Consider the following 15,896-nt stretch of genomic DNA (forward strand, 5'->3'; position numbering starts at 1 on the left):
CTGCTACACAGCGCATCCTCAATCCTGGTACCCAGGTTCCCAGTTTCTTCATCTAGCTACTAACATAGACTTCCTTTCTGTTATGTGGGTTCTATATGCCCTCAACAATTGGAACAGGGCACGTCACAGGATATATTCTGTACCATGAAGGATCAGGCCTTTAACCTGTTTCTCTGCATTGCAGTGGGACTAAATCAATCATCTTTTTCCCTACCTGAACTCTTAAAATTAAACTGGGAGTATAAAAGTGTCTATGAGTTTGGGATTAGGCAGCAGGGAGAGTTGGTGGGGAGAGTTACCAGGTAACCACCACTACCATCTTCCTGACCTTGCAGACATATTTGTTGAGTTAGGACTAAAGGGCCAGTTGGCAGCATATTTGCAAATCTTTATTGCATGGCTGTGCTTTCTGTAAGGACTTTTACCTGTGCTGCATGTACAAAACTTACATTGGGACCCAAGCAGCTGCCACCTGGGGCTGTCATGTGCTCAGTCTTTCAGAACATTTACTGTTCCAAATCAGGAGCTGTTAGGCACCTTGGATCTACTATAAGAAGTGAAATAAAATGCTTAACAATAACTCTTGCCACTCCAATAATTAGTGTAGCATGATATGTGGCTATGTGGTGGGTGACTGTGGTTCTTTTCACACTCCCTCGTCCTTACACTATATAGAAAGCTTCAGAGAAGTGTTTCTTACCTTAGAGATGTAAATTTGTGTCAGAAGAGGGTTTAACTGAGGAGTTCCCTCATGGTGGTGTAGGAACAAAGATTCACATGAGGATGACTGCAGGGAATACCATCTTTCAATGGCTGGATTGCAGTTTAAAACATTAAGTTACATAACATGCGTACATGCACACACATACACGTGCACACACACACACAGGGGTGTGTGTATTTGTTCCAATGCTGTGCATAGAGCAGCTTTTTATGTATTTCAGATATATATCCCAAGCTAACTCTTGCTGTCAGTGCTAGGCTCATATCACCAGAAAGAGACTGTTGAATTTGGAAGGACAGTAGAAAACTTATCAGGGAGTAAAAGGGTTTAGCAGAGGCGTTTAAGCTAAAAGTTAGCTCTAAACAGCTTAGCTAAGCAATGACTAAAGTGTGGGGCATATAATACATATGCATATATTTGATGGGTTTGAACACCAGGCAGAGAGAGGAATTTTAGTGTGACACGCAGAGGTATAACTAGGGCTAATGGTATGACAGTCAGGCTGAATATACAGAAAAAATTCCTGACAGCAAGATGTATTATGCTGTAGAATAGCCTCCTAAGGGAATTGATGGAAACCCAACTGCTTGGTCCTTCTTAAAACTAGACTGGACAAACCATTAAAAATGTGCTCTAGAGGACAGTCTTTAATTGGCAGGAAGATGGACTGGTGATCTAATAGGTCCTTTCCATTTCTTACTTTTATGATATGCTATTCTCTGTAATGAGTTTTGACTATTTCTAAGCTCAGAGGGTAAAATGGAGATGAAGCTAAAAGAAAAGATTAACAATAGGAATGAAGCAAAAATTGTAAGTTAATTTAATACTCATGAAAACTGCCAGATTGACAGCATTTGAGGCAGCCTGTTCCTTAGGCCAGTGGTGCTATTCAAAAATAGCATTGTAAATGGGAGAGTGAAAAATGCTACATTGGTAATGATTATGGTAATGACTTACTTTTATACTTCTTGTGTCCTGAAAGATCCCAGAGCTTTTCAGAGTGTGTATATATTTAATGTAGCAGTTGCTTCAACTGGTACAGAAATGCAGCCATCTGTGGCCTGAAACACAACAGGAAATGGCGACCCAACACAGTGCAGAATGGAAAATGAAAAATAACTCACATATTTGAAACTTTAGGTGGGCAGAATGTTGCTACCCGAACTGATAATCTCAGCATGAGTTCCTTAAGCAACCATTGTTCCCCAACGTTTGTTTTTTGGGGGTTTTTTTGAGGTAGCTGAGACTGACAATATTGGCTTTGTCATCCCACCTGAGATTCTTTCAGTGCTAGAAGAAAGGTTGGAAGGGATCTTCTAAACCAGTGTGATCCTCATTATAACTGCTAGAGACCCTTTGGGCACATCCAGATAAGTGTGCATGTGCAGTTTGTGGCACTGCACATACCACACATGTAGGCATTTGCGGCACTGCTAATTTGCAGCATGCTGAGTTTTTTTTGACACTGAGAATAATAGATTCATAGATGCTAGGGTCAGAAGGGACCTCAATAGATCGTCAAGTCCGACCCCCTGCATAGGCAGAAAAGAGTGCTGGGTTCAGATGACCCCAGCTAGATGCCTATCTAACCTCCTCTTGAAGACCCCCAGGGTAGGGGAGAGCACCACCTCCCTTGGGAGCCCGTTCCAGACCTTGGCCACTTGAACTGTGAAGTTCTACCTAATGTCCAGTCTAAATCTGCTCTCTGCTAGCTTGTGGCCATTATTTCTTGTAACCCCCAGGGGCGCCTTGGTGAATAAAACCTCACCAATTCCCTTCTGTGCCCCTGTGATGAACTTATAAGCAGCCACAAGGTTGCCTCTCAACCTTCTCTTGCGGAGGTTGAAGAGGTCCAGGTGCCCTAGTCTCTCCTCGTAGGGCTTGGTCTGCAAGCCCTTAACCATAGGAGTGGCCCTTCTCTGGACCCTCTCCAGGTTATCCGCAACCCTCTTGAAGTGCGGCGCCCAAAACTGCACGCAGTACTCCAACTGCGGTCTGACCAGTGCCTGATAGAGGAGAAGTATCACCTCCTTGGTTCTGTTCGTCATGCATCTGCTGATGCACGATAAAGTGCCATTAGCTTTTCTGATGGCTTCGTCACACTGCCGACTCATGTTCATCTTGGAGTCCACTAGGACTCCAAGATCCCTTTCCACTTCCGTGCCACCCAGCAGGTCATTTCCTAGGCAGTAGATATGCTGGACATTTTTCCTCCCTAGGTGCAGCACTTTGCATTTCTCCTTGTTGAACTGCATTCTGTTGTTTTCTGCCCACTTGTCCAACCTGTCCAGGTTTGTTTGTAGTTGTTCCCTGCCCTCCGGTGTGTCCACTTCTCCCCACAGTTTTGTATCATCTGCAAATTTGGACAGAGTACACTTCACTCCCTTGTCCAAGTCGCTGATGAAGATATTGAAGAGTATCGGTCCAAGGACCGAGCCCTGCGGGACCCCACTGCCCACACCCTTCCAGGTCGATACTGACCCATCCACTACAACTCTCTGGGTGCGACCCTCTAGCCAGTTTGCCACCCACCAGACTGTGTAGTCATCCAAGTCACAGCCTCTTAACTTGTTCACCAGTATGGGGTGGGATACCATATCGAAGGCCTTCCTGAAGTCTAAGTATATGACATCAACCCCTACTCCTGCGTCCAGGCGTTTTATAACCTGGTCATAAAAAGAGACTAGATTAGTCAGTCATGATCTGCCTGCTACGAACCCGTGCTGGTTCCCCCTCAGCATAATTTGTCCTGCCGGGCTCTCACAAATGTGAGCCTTGATAATTTTTTCAAAGACTTTGCCTAGGATGGAAGTGAGACTGACTGGCCTATAGTTGCCTGGGTCCTCCTTCCTCCCCTTCTTGAAAATGGGGACCACATTGGCCCTTTTCCAGTCCTCCGGGACCTGGCCCATGCACCACGACTGCTCAAATATTACCTCCAGTGGTTGCGCAGTGACGTCAGCCAGTGCCTTCACTACCCTCTGATGGTGCTCATCCTGGCCTGCCGACTTAAAGGCATCCAGTTCCTCCAAGTGACTCTGCACCATCTCAGGGTCTACACTTGGTAGTCTGGTGTCTTGCTGCTGCCTCTCTACAATCCCAGTGAGAGCCTTGTCCTTCCCCTTACTTAGGAACACTGAGGCAAAGAACTCGTTGAGGAGTTCAGCCTTGTCCCCCCTGTCCATCACCAATTGCTTCTCCCCATTTAGTAGAGGTCCTATTCCACCCTGGGCCTTCCTTTTGCTCCCTATATATCTAAAAAACAATTTTTTGTTATCCTTTACTTGGGATGCCATCCTCAGCTCCATGGTAACTTTGGCCCGTCTAACTGCCTCCCTACACGTGCGAGCAGAGGAGGTATACTCCTCTTTAGTAATCTCTCCCCGCTTCCACTTTTTATATGCTCCCCTTTTAGTCCACAGGCTGCCCTGGATTTCTCTGGTCAGCCAAGGAAGCCTCCTGGCCCTTTTCCCTCTTTTTTCTCGCATCGGGATTGTCTCCCTCTGCGCCCGAAGGATCATTTCCTTAAGGCACAGCCACCCTTCCTGGGCTCCCATCTCTTCAAAACTCCTACTCTGCAGTGCGTCCTTGACTAATCGCCTGAGCTCATTGAAATCAGCTTTCCTAAAGTCTAGCACTTTCACCCTACTAGTTACCTTTCCCATTCGACGTCTTATGATGAATTCTATTATTTGGTGATCATTGTCCCCCAGGTGACTACCAATCTGTAGGTCCCCTACCATATCATCCCCTGTTGCCAATACCAGGTCCAGTATGGCATTCCCACTAGTGGGACTGTGTACCTCCTGCGTCAGGTGGAGGTCCTGTATGCAGGATAGGAACTTGCGTGAACGGTGGGACTTTGCTGTCTGTGTCTCCCAGCAGATGTCTGGGTAGTTTAGGTCCCCCATGACAACCGCCTCTTTAGTTTTTATGGTCTCTGAGAGCTGCCTCAGGAGCCCCAAATCTAGTTCTTCCTCTTGGTGTGGGGGTCTGTAGCAGACCCCTACCACCAAATCCCTTTCTCCTTGCCCCCCATGTAACTTAACCCACAATCCTTCTACTTTCTCCTCCTTCGATTCCATCTTGATGAGGGTCGATGTATATTGCTCATTGACATAGAGCGCAACCCCTCCCCCTTTCTTCCCCACCCTGTCCTTTCTGTACAGCCTATAACCCTCAATATGTACTGCCCAGTCGTGGGACGAATCCCACCAGGTTTCAGTTAGCCCTACTAAGTCGTAGGTGTTTTCTGCAACCAGGAGCGCTAGTTCATCCTGCTTGTTCCCCATGCTCCTAGCATTAGTATATAGACACCTGAGCCCTGTAACTGGTGCTTTTTTTGCCCCCCAGCTCCAATTCCCAAAGGGCCCCTTATTGCTAACCAGTGTCAAAAAAACCTGCGCCAGAAAAAAGTGGGGTCGTGCATGTGGTGGCAGTATGGGCTGCCCAAAACCAGAGCCTGGGCAGATAGAGCCATGCTCAGGCTGTCCTTTAGGCTCTGCATGCCTGAATCATCACCACTGGAGCCTTGGAAGGCCCTGAGAACCCCAGATAAGGCTGCTGGGCTCAGCCCAGGTGCTGGCCCCAGCCTCTCCTACTCCACCCAAGGTAACTTACCATGCACCAGAGTACATGTACAGGGGTGCTCCCTGGGGACAACTAGCAGTGGCACAAATATGCGATGCTATTAGTTGTCCCTGGGGAATGCACGTTCCTACTCATGGGGACTGTGGCAGGACAGTAGGGGGTGCTAGTATGCTGAGCCACCCACCTCACTGTGCTCAGCTTAGCTCCCCTTCCATGGAGATCTCTGGCAAGCTTGGGGTAATGCTGCCACCACCCAAGTACTGGTCTCCTTTAGGCCTCTGTGCAGCCTGGGGTACACAGACCCAGTCAGCCTTGGGGATGCTTTGCCCCTGGAAGTATTTCTGGGTGCTCCTTATAGCCTGGAGCCTCCCAAGATATTCTCAGGTAGGACTGAATTAGTTAATAAACAGCTGAGCTCCCTCTCCCCTCAGGCATTCACAGCTAGGCATGTTAAGCCAGATAACTTTTTATTGATCCGGAGAGAGAATTTGGGGGGGGGGGGGGGGTAGAGAACACAGGAAATTCAAGAGAATAACAAAATACCTTGAGCAATACAGAATACATTGAGTCTTTTATCAAATTTGGGTTCAGGAACCCTTTTTAACACACATCTAAAGTCACTTAATCCCAATATACTGGCTAAGTTTCCAAGTCTACTTACAATAAAATCACCTGGAGCATCTCTCCAGAGGCCCAAGCTTCTCTGAATCCCCAGAATGACTGCCTGTCCCCTTCCCAAAATGCCCTTGCTGCCAAGAAGGTTAACGACATACTGGGCTGCATTAGTAGGAGTATTGCCTGCTGATTGAGGGAAGTAATTATCCCACTCTATACTTCACTGTTGAGGCCACAGCTGGAATACCATGTCCAGTTTTGAGCCCCCCACTATAGTAAGGATGTGGACAAGTTGGAGAGAATCTAGTGGAGGACAATGAAAATGGTGAGGGAGCTGGGGCACGTGACTTGTGTAGAGAGGCTGAAGGAACTGGGCTTATTTAGTCCGCAGAAGAGAAGACTGAGGGGAGATTTGATAGCAGCTTTTAACTACCTGAAGCGGGGTTCCAAAGAGGATGGAGCTGGACTGTTCTCAGTGGTGGCAGATGACAGAACAAGGGGCAATGATCTCAAATTGCAGCAAAGGAAGTTTAGGTTGGATATTAGGAAAAACTTTCTCACAAGAAGGGTAGTAAAACACTGGAACAGGTTTCCTAGAGAGGTGGTGGAATCTCCATCCTTGGAGGTTTTTAAAGCCTGGCTTGACAAAGCCCTGGCTGGAATGATCTAGTTGGGGGTGGTCCTGCTTTGAGCAGGGGCTTGTACAAGATGACCTCCTGATAAACCTCCTGAAAATTAGGTCCCTTCCAACTCTAATTTTCCATGATTCTATGAAAAAAATCCTCTATTTTTAAAAACAAACTGTTGAATTGTTTTTTGTGAGGGGGAGGAGGGATGTCTGGCTTTTGGGTTTTGAATGGTTGGGGTTGGCAATACTGGTAAAAATGAACAGCTGGGAATTTTCCAGGTTACAGTCCTGTCATGGCTTATTCTTCATAGGAAATATAGGTCACATTAAATGTTTTGAGAAGTCACATCAGCCAGGAAGAAATGAAACATGCATTCAGTGTAGACAGGAACCTCTGAGTTTAATGTCACTTATCCATAGATAAATCCAAATAATCACAGGGTATCATGAATACATTTAATTAGGTTAATGTCTATTGCCTATAATGTTGCACTTCACATAGTCAAAATGATGTCTGAAACCTGTGTTCTTAACACAATCTAACTTCCTAGTAAAGGTGACCAGCCATTTCTGTTGTGCCAAACTCCATTGTATCTTGAATACTAAATCTGCAGCGTTGATAGTAGCATTGTAAAAGTTGTGATAGTTCTGGAACGTATGAGAAACACGATTTGTTTGGTAATGTCTTTGTTGGATAAAGTATATAGTTGTGAGAGGTGTTAGACAAGCTTTCAGGCAAAAAATGCCCTTCATTGAGTCTGGAAAAGCAGCTGCAGCCTATCTAAATGCCATGTAGAAAAAATACTTTTGTTTAACCCCGTCATGAAAATGAAAATGGTCATTTCAAAAGGGAAGAGGTCAGTAAACCTGTGGAGCAAAGAGGAGTTATCAGAAATTGTTACAGATCAGTTGAAATAGATAAACCTAATTATGTAAAAGAAAAAGATAGCTCAAATGAGTAAATCTGGCTAGGTCCAGAACTAGTTGAATCATTTAAATACCAAGACTAAGGGTATGATTACTTATTATAAATTTACCCAGTGGGTGGGGGAGTGAGTATCTGGGAGGAAGAAAAAAATGTTAAGTTAATGGACAATTCTAGTATAAGACCAAATGGGTACAAACCAGTCACAAATATATTTAGACTTAATGTTAGAAAAACATTTCTAACCATTAGAGGACTTACGTTTAGAAATGGTCTTCCAGACAAAATATTGTGTACAAAGAACACAAATAGCTTCAACCTTCATTGCGGGACCCCTGGCACGGCTTTATGAGCACTCGGGGTGCTCTGGTGTGGTGCCAGATGACTGGAAAAGGGCCAATGTGGTTCCCATTTCCAAAAAAGGGAGGAAGGAGGACCCAGGAAACTATAGGCCAGTCAGTCTTACCTCAATCCTGGGTAAGCTTTTTGAGAGAATCATCCTGGCGCATGTCCACGAGGGGCCAGCAGGGGAGATTATGCTTAGGGGCAACCAACATGGGTTCATTAGAGGCAGGTCCTGTCAGACCAACATGGTGGCCTTCTACGACCAGGTCACAAAATCCTTAGACGCAGGGGTAGCAGTGGATATAGTCTTTCTGGACTTCAGGAAGGCCTTCGACATTCTTTCACCCCATTCTCATTAAAAAACTAGAGGACTGTGGCATTGACACCTACACAGTCAAATGGGTCACTAACTGGCTGGAGGGCCACAACCAGACAGTGGTGGTGGATGGGTCATTTTCCAGCTGGAGGGATGTGGGCAGTGGGGTCCCCCAGGGCTCGGTCCTTGGACCCGCACTGTTCAACATCTTCATCAGTGACCTGGACGAGGGGGTAAAAAGCACCCTGTTCAAATTTGCTGACGACAGTAAGATGTGGGGGGATGTGAGCACGCTAGAAGGGAGGAATAAGCTGCAATCGGACCTGGACAGGTTACAGGGGTGGGCGGATGAGAACAGGATGGGTTTCAACACTGACAAGTGCAAGGTACTGCACCTGGGGAGGAAGAACCAGCAGCATACCTACAGGCTGGGGAACTCCCTTCTCATCAGTGCAGAGGCAGAAAAGGATCTTGGAGTTATTATTGATGCCAAAATGAACATGGGCCGACAGTGTGGGGATGCGGTCAGGAAGGCCAATCGTACCTTGTCATGCATCCACAGATGCATCACTAGCAGGTCCAAGGAGGTGATCCTCCCCCTCTCTGTGACACTGGTCAGGCCACAGTTGGAGTACTGTGTTCAGTTCTGGGCACCGCACTTCAGGAGAGATGTGGACAGCATTGAGAGGGTCCAAAGGAGGGCCACCCGCATGATCAGGAGTCAGCAGGGCAGGCCCTATGAGGAGAGGTTAAGGGACCTGAACCTGTTCAGTCTCCACAAGAGAAGGCTATGGGGGGATCTAGTGACCGTTTACAAACTAGTCAGGGGGGACCAGCAGGCATTGGGGGAGTCCCTGTTCCTCCAAGCACTACCAGGAGTGACTAGAAGTAATGGTCACAAGCTGGCAGAGGGTAGATTCAGACTAGACATCAGGAGGTGCTACTTCACTGTCAGGGCGGCTGGAACCAACTTCCAAGAGAAGTGGTGCTGGCTCCTACCCTGGGGGTCTTTAAGAGGAGGCTAGAGGAACACCTTGCTGGGGTCATTTGACCCCAGTACTTTTTCCTGCTATGGCAGGGCGTCCAACTTGATGATCTGCTCAGGTCCCTTCTGACCCTGCCAACAATGACTATGAAACTATGGAGCTTGACATGTTTACAGAAGGAACACTGAGACAGGGGTGTTTTTGGAATAGCGATTAGGGCATGTGACTTGTGACTTTGAACATTTGGTGTCCTCAAGAGGGAATGAAAGGAAACATAATCACTGTGGGCACATTTACACATGCTGCTATGTCGCCATAGCAACGCACTACGGCGACATAGTGTTAACAGGTAAAAACTGTGACACTGCAGTTAAGTCACCAGAGCAATATTGTAAGGCTCTGCTACGGTGATGTAGCAGCTAAAAATAAGTGCGCAGCCAGCATGGCGCAGTACAGGCTGTTACTGCGCAAAAGGGAGTACTAAATGATGGCGCAGTAACAATGGTGCTGTACGGCCACATGTAGACGCAACCTGCATAGGTTGCTTACATATATAGGGGTGGGAATCTGACAGTATTGGGTTTGCTGACATCACTGATGCTACATGGCTTCCTGATGCTAGGGAAGAGTTGAGTATCTGAGTGGTTTGCATTCAAGTGGTAGCTTTGCAATATACAGGGTACTTTGCAGATGTGCTTCAGATAGTACAGGACTCTATGGCTTTGTAGGTGAAAGTAAGGGGGCTTAGCCTGGGGAATTGTGATAGCTTTTTCTGGATTATGTTTCCTCCCTTTGTTCATTCTTCTGCCTCTTAAGGTTTGAAGATTCTTACAAAATTTATTATGTCATTTTATATTGTATTGTCCCAGGTATCAGGGCTTCTGCTGGTTGTCTACAGGGGCCAGAAATGATATTCAAGGGAAATTTTCTATTTGGCTTGTTGGGGGGGTTGTTTGGTTGTTTTTTATTTTATTTATTTGTTTGCTTTGGGTTTTGTTTGGTTTTTATTGCTTTCCTTTGAAGAACTGGCAATTGGTCACTGGCCGGAGGTGGGAATTTGGAATGTATTAGTGCTGAAAAAAGGGCCTTGTTACACCTTGCACCAAAAACTGAACACATGTTATTCAGTTTAGTGTTTGGCTTAGTGGAGCAGTAGAACCTTAAGGTGAAAAACCATCGCTGTCTGTCCTTCACCTACACTGTGGGCAAGAGAGGGAGGGGTGACAGGCTTGGAAAACAGCTGTGAGCAGCATGGACTCCCTGCCTCCTCTGTGCAGCCCCAGCCCAGATGAACACTGCTGAGCCCTGTGTTCCATGTCCAGAGCCATTTGGCTACTATGGGAGTTCAGGGGCTTCATGGCCACTCCTGCGTAAGCCAGGTCGGGGGAGCTGGCAGCCAGAACCTGCACAGCCCAGTGGAGCATGGAGGCAGTGGGAACTGGCTTCGGACTGCCATGCTGCAGCTGCTAAGATCCACCCTTCTCCAGTTGCCTGGCTCTGCTGGGGCATGTGAATCCTGAGGGTGCAGGCACTGGGCGGGGGATGCACAGCAGTGGAGGGTGGGACTGGATGCATGTTCAACTACAGGTCAGCGGGAAGGGTGAGCACCAGTCTGCCACTCCCCTCAGGCACCCTGGCCCAAGTCTGGCCTGAGCATTTGGAGTAGCGAGCCAGTCCAGGAGGCACTGCAGACACCAGGTGCTCCAGGGCTGAGATGCTAGCTCTGCCAGGTGGCAGAAGTGGGGCACAGGTGCCGTCCCTGGCTTTGCTGTACCCTGGCATCCCCACCCTGACTCAGAAGGGACCACTGCATCCTGGGATGCTGGAGGAATTCAGCTTGTGTGGAATAACTGTAGAGAGTGGCCACACCTTAATGGAACAGGAGCAAAATTAGGTGGACTAGAGAAAATTCTGTCCTGGAGCAGCGTAACTTTAAGATGAATAATGAGCTTTAAGCCACTAAAAAGTTGTTAATGTGCAGCCAATCCAGGGGTTAAGAGCTCCAGAAGCCACCTAAAATTACTGTGTAATAAGGCCCAAACTCTCAAGTGCTTGGTTAGTGGGTTTTACACTCTTAGGATTAAGCTAATCATCAGATTTGCAGTCAAAAAGGTATTTTCCCCTAGGCCATACTGTCAAGCACTGTTTGGATGGAGGTTGTCTTTGTAATATGAGGCACTGTTTATTTGCTAGACTCATCTGGGCATACACTACCTAATAAATTATTTGTTATTGCAGGGTCTGATTTAGCCTATTTTTGGTTATCAAGCCATGCACAAACCATTCCTCATGTCTGAATATATTGCTTGTTCATGCAGTATGGTTGAAACTCAGAAGTCCCATTGTACAGGAAAATTGCAAAACTGTTTAAAAAGTTGCATTCCAGATTGGATCAAAAGAGTCACAGTGGTGACATTTCTATGGAATGAGGTAGTTTGAGATTTTTGTTTTAAAAAAAATCTTAAAACAATGTTCCACTTCGACTTTTTCAGAATTGACTGCTCCCCAGTCTCCATGCCACCGGCCTGATGGGCAATGGGGAAGGCAAGAATGTGGGAGCTCTGACCACGTGGGGCTTCCAGTTTCTTAGCTTGATGGCAGCTGGTAATGTGGGTGAACTGGCCAGTTTCCAGCAGAAGATTCAATAACATCAACAGGTTCTCTTGAAACATTTCTATTTTTCAAGAAGTAGCGGTTGCTGATGGAGAAATATTCTGCTGAGAAAATTTCCAGCTGACTCAAAGACTTTGACTTTGGCTTTGTTTTTTATTTTCAATGGCTACATCTCTGGTAAACTTACTGTAGGCAGTAACAGTGCCCTCCACCACACTGCTCTTTATGGGCTGCTTCCTAACATAGAAACAGTGTAGCCCTCATGTTCAGGTGGCAGCACAGATGGGCTAATTAGCTGGGGCTGGCTAATTGGCCCTCACATTCAGCTGTGCTAATTAGCTTCCCAAAGCTGTAGACAGACACTTTGTTCCTTCTGGGTGTAGTTCACAAGGAGTAGAGCTGCACGCCTACAGTGTAGTTAGGCCAGTGAGGCTCAGATCCCTAAATATCTTTAGTAACATGCAAATAGTACGTGGGCTCTGAAGTCACTGCAGGTGCATTTGGAAATTTCACCTTCTATGATTGGCTTGGATGAGTAACTTGTCTGCAGGCTGTTGTAATATAAAGTAAGACGTACATCTGGATACAGCTTCCTGACTAAGCAGGAAATGATCTGGCATGAAGGTAAAGATCCTTTTTCTTTGTTGTCTGAAGGGGTGGTTTTACTTTTTTGGAGGAGCACTGTGCAGCAGTTCAAGGTGGATTCTCTACTCTTCACCAGATAATAATATGTATTATATTTATGTAGCAAATGCAAATCCTTGAAGCCAAGCAATAATCACGTAATAGCAGCTGTGAAACTACTAGCAGCCCTCAGTTTAACAAGTGTTAATGCAACAGAGGCTTTTTACCAGTCTTAGGTCTTGTGTACTGGACAGTTTCCATGGCCCCAGTTCTTGGCTCTGGTTTTCTAAGTAAGTGCTATTGAGGTGATTATGAGAAGAGAGGAGTTTTCAGAAGGAATTTGGTAGTGAGCTCACAGGTCAGGAATCTCAACCTTCCATATTTAGCACACAGGAGACAGTTCATGATTTCTTGTGCAAAAGGTAAGTTACTTTTAGAGAAAGGGAGGGATATGATTCTAAAGTTCAACTGCAGGGCAGGTCCCTGCTGGTAAAAGGGGTCAAGCACCATGATAAGCAAAGTGTTCTAGTGGGGAAAACATGGCCCTTATTCCCAGCAATGCCACTGAATTGCTATATAAACTTGAGCAGGTTGCTCTACCTTCCTTTGCCTCAGTTTGCCCATCTGCAAAATGGGAGTAATTATACTTAATTGTCCTTTGAGATTCTGAGATGAAAAGTGAAGTGCTGCATAAGCTGTAAATATCTTTATCAGTGCAGGAACTAATGAGATGGTGGTGTTCTCATTCCGGCACATCTCAGTCACGCAGGCACAAACTTCTGGATCTAGTACAACACAGTGAGCAGAGTTATTTGGGAAACAGGTACCTGAACTTCAGCAGGTTGCCATGGTGATGGAATTGATTAGTGCCACAAGAAAAGAGAAGAGCAATATATTGTGCTAGGGATAACTTTTTGTATCAAGGCTGCACTTTGAAATATCTCTGACATTCTGGGTTTCTGTGATTACAAAATACATAACTAAGCCCTGAGATTTCCTTGGTTTAAATGTGTTTCTCTGTTTCACCTAAGATGAACAACTCCCTGTTAAGAGATGAAAATTCATGAGAAGGTGGCGTAGGAAATGCTACCACCTGGATTGTCCCAGGCTCTCCTCCAAAGTGTTGCAGAGAGAGTTCGAGAAGCTGCCATATCAATAAGCCCCCTGTGCAAAACTGGGATGTTTGCTGACAAGTGTCATCTATTGGCAAGTTATCTAGTAGGGATCTCCTCTTCCAGCAAGGTAGCTTACAACCCTATGCTTTGGAAAGCACCCAGCCATGCAGACCAGCCCAAGAGTCTTCAAGGGGTTCCACCCCCCTGTACTTGCTGACACAACTGGTTAGGCAGAGAGGTGGGCTGGGATATTGCACCCACCCAGTACTATCCATGAGCCTTATCTGAAGCCAGGTGCTTTTTCACTGACTTTACTGAGTGGGAAATAGCACTTTGAGGCAAATTCCCACCCAAGAACCTTTCGTAAGAAGGTGCTTTAGCTTCACATCACCTCTACTGTGGCTCAGGGTAGAAAGTGTCCAACCTGGCCCTAGAGAAAATAAGATTGCAGATTAAACATTCCAACATGGCAAGCATGCCGCAGTTATTAAAAAGAAGCCATTGAGGCTGTTTGAGACCCCAGGTCGGGCATGTCTACTCAGAAGGGAAGCTAGGAACAATGGTTCTCTGAACGTCAAAGCCCTGATCAAACACATGGCAGTTACCAAGGAAACTTCACTTCTGCACAGGTTAAAAATTATGAGTTTCTGCTGGTTAACTTGATGGAAAGAGTTCAAAGGGGGTTTCAAAAGGCAATTCAACTGTTGTGCGAAGGAAAGGGTGCTACACACACTTCTGCCAGCTGTCCTTTTGTGTTAGGCTTTGTAGCTTTTTCTTTTCACTTTAATGCATTTATTTACTTGTGTCCCTCCTCCCCCCCATCCATCCCCCCCAAAGCACCAGCATTTTTTCCTGTTAATTTCATGTAGCCTGTGGAGTGTCAAATGTCTCAGCTGTGCTCTCTCGACAGGGCCCCAATGGGAGAGCAGGCTGAGTCATAATAGGATGAACATTGTGTTCGTATAGAAAAAAGAAACATGGGGTCTTAAGCCCATGTGTTGAATAGACTGCATGACTGCCAGTCAAAGGATTTCAGAGCCTTTCAAGTCGCAACAACTAGTGGCCTCATGTGTTTCCCATATGTCGTACAATGGCATCTCAGATTTCCATCATCCATGGTAGGTGCGTCAGTGCTTTTAACAGCAACCTTATTATCATACTGGATTTCTGCCACATTTATAGCTAGCTGCAGCCTGTCTCGGAGCTAGCACTTCGGCACTGCCACCACCAAGGTGGTTCTTTAGATTGTAAAAAAGTCTGGGTTTTTGCCAAGGACACAAGGATTGTCCATTCTACTTGGCCAGTGGGATCTTGTGATGGTCCTCATCAGGAACCATCTTCCAGGAGGGATATGGTACAGAGGTCACCATTGGAAACCAAATTCCCAGTGCCTCTTTTGTTCAATTGGAGGTTGTTGAGATGGGAGTGACAGAAATGGTGTAGGCTGCTTGTGGGGAAGCGGTGAGGGTTGGGGCAAAAAAGACAAATGAGTAGCTAGAAAAGGAAGAGACCATTCTTTTTACTTTGTTCAGACACACCCCAAAACACCATGTTCTAGCTATTTCTATTATCACATTCTGCTGCTAAAACCAAGTGGAGATCTGTTAGTCAAATTTAGCACCCTGCCTAGTATGGGCAGATTCTTGTTGAATTCTGGAAATTTATATACTATGGGTGATCAACCCCTGACTCGTAGGCCAGTTTTGGCCCATGGCATACCATCACCCAGCCCATGGGTCCCCCCACAGATAAGGAAATTTGGAGTGTGGAACGGTGGCTCTGCTCTCCTGCTGCCAAATTGTTAGGTTGTATGCATTGCATCTGGTGCCTGATCCCAGCATGCAGGGATGATGGGGACAGTGCTGGGCCCCAGGGCCAAATCCTGGTGTGCAGGGGCCAGGAGAGGACAGTGTCAGGTGCTGGGGCCCAATCCTGGCAAGAGAGCAGTGGGAGGGGGTGGTGCCTGGTGCCCAGGGACCAATCCCAGTGCATGGGAGGTGGGAGGGGGCAGTGCTGGGTGCTGGCACATGTATGGTGGGACAGGGTGATGCCAGGCACCTAGGGCCCAATCCCAGTGTGTGGGGGGCAGGAGCAGGGTAATACCCAGCACCTGGGTCCCAGTCCTGAAGTGCAGGGGCAGAAGGGGGCAGTGCCAGGATCCAAAGTCCAGTCTGGCCTGGCAGACTCCTGTGGGGCCAAAAGATTGAACATCATTGATCTATACCACTTACTGCAGCACTCTGGAGAATGCTACGTGTAAGCAAACTCTGTTCATCCAGTTTTCACTTCCTGATTCATTGCCTCATTTCCAGATTTGGTGCATGAGGAGGAAGTCATTCTAGGTGAATCCCTTGAGGCCACTAGCCTGAAGACCTCTGGCTGTGGCATGTCTGAGACTAGTGGCAACGGGTAGGG

The 15,896-nt window shown here is 46.7% G+C and overlaps 1 long non-coding RNA gene across 1 annotated transcript in view; it reads left to right on the top strand.

Moving 5' to 3' along the window:
* Window positions 1–12,092: 12,092 nt before the first annotated feature.
* The window catches only part of LOC106739975 (uncharacterized), a 72,783-nt gene continuing 68,979 nt past the window's right edge, over window positions 12,093–15,896 (top strand). The window contains exon 1 of the long non-coding RNA XR_002091109.2: window positions 12,093–12,366. This is a non-coding gene — a long non-coding RNA (uncharacterized LOC106739975). The remainder of the gene's footprint in view (window positions 12,367–15,896) is intronic.

Source organism: Alligator mississippiensis, chromosome 3, assembly GCF_030867095.1.
Source record: "Alligator mississippiensis isolate rAllMis1 chromosome 3, rAllMis1, whole genome shotgun sequence".
Taxonomy (NCBI): domain Eukaryota; kingdom Metazoa; phylum Chordata; order Crocodylia; family Alligatoridae; genus Alligator; species Alligator mississippiensis.